This window comes from Aptenodytes forsteri, unplaced genomic scaffold (assembly GCF_000699145.1).
Source record: "Aptenodytes forsteri isolate BGI_AS27 unplaced genomic scaffold, ASM69914v1 Scaffold297, whole genome shotgun sequence".
Lineage (NCBI taxonomy): Eukaryota > Metazoa > Chordata > Aves > Sphenisciformes > Spheniscidae > Aptenodytes > Aptenodytes forsteri.
In genome coordinates this window covers 105,049-106,520 of record NW_008796167.1, presented here as the reverse complement: position 1 = coordinate 106,520, position 1,472 = coordinate 105,049, and positions in this window count along the sequence as shown.

The following is a 1,472-nucleotide window of genomic DNA, read 5'->3' as shown; positions in this document are numbered from 1 at the left end:
CCCACAGCCCGGAGCCCCCGTGATCCCCCTTTTTCCCCCATCCCACTCTTTTTCCCATTCCCCCCTTTCCTCCAGACTTTCCTGCTCTCCCCCGTTCCCGCTCTCCAGTACTGCGTTTGCTTTAGCCCTTTGCTATTGCACCTCCCGGGGTTTTTCGTGTCCCCCTCAACCACACTTCTCCCCCCTCCTTCCTCCCATCCCAGGGTGATGTGGGGTCTTGCTCCCACTGGGGCTCCCCAGCCCTGACTGCTCCTCGGTTCCCCGGCTGAGCCCATGCCCCAAGCATCACCTGGTGACGTTGGGCAGGGAGACAAGCCCTTTCCCGCCCCCAAAACCCTTCTCAGCCTCCTCTTCCTCCTCCCCTTCGGAGCAGAGGGGGCTCAGCCCCAGGACCAGCTCAGACCCCGTCTCATAGGCAGCCCCCACGAAGCCCTTTCCCCTGGCCAGGCGCCTGCTCCGGGACCCGGCTGCCAACCCCCCAGAAACACCCTCCCTGCCTTCGGCCCTTTTCCTCTCTCCCCCAGTACATCCCACCGGCCAGGCCAGCCCCTCCAGATGCTTCTTGGAGGCCAAAACCCCATAAATCAAAACTCTGCCGCTCCATCGTGGGCAATATCTTATGTAAAAAGGTGTTTCCAGAGAGCACCAAAGGCTGGAGAATCCTATTACGAGGCACACTATTAATTATAAGGAGTCAGCCCAACCTACTCCAGCAATTTTTTATCCCAGGTCCAAAACCTGATTACTTTCCACCTTCTGCAGACCTTCCCCTTCTGGAAAAAAAAAAAAAAAAGGGAAAAAGGTCAGAAGAGAAAAAAAATAGCATTGATGTTTGCCCAACAGCTTTTGAAAGGAAGTTTATTCCCAGGACTGATGCTGCTCTGCCGGGGCTCGGGGGGAGCCGGGAGCTCGCGGTGGTGTTTCCCCAGCACGGTCCCACGGGGGTTATTGCTGGTGGTGACATGGGCATGACCGTGGGGCTTGAGGTGACTCCCCAAGCACCCCAACAGGGAGCTTTGTCCCCTCCTTGCCTTGACAAGGGAGCGCTCGGGCTTTGGGTGCCAGCTGAGGGGAATCGGGCTTTGGATGTCCCCGGCAGGAACATGGGAGTGCAGGTTATCTGGGGGACACCCCGCCGGGGGTGGGCATGGCCCCAGCTGGTGGGGGGGGTCACCCTGCAGCTGGCGGCAGGCGTGAACCCTGGGTGCCGGTGCCTTCTTGGGGCTGCTGGGGTGATGGGGACCAGGGACCTCCCCCACAACGGGGACCCCAATCTCAGTTGTGATGCTGTACCCCGACCCTGGTTGCAATGGGGAGCCCAAACCTGGCTGTGGTTAAGGGCTGCGATAACCAATGGGCTGAACCCAGCTGCTCCCTGCAAGGCCCGCTCCGTGTCCCATGGCCTGGATCCGGCCGCTGTGCCTTCCCCAGTCATCGGGTCCCTTCTGCCAGCGCCAAGCCGCAGGCGGGGG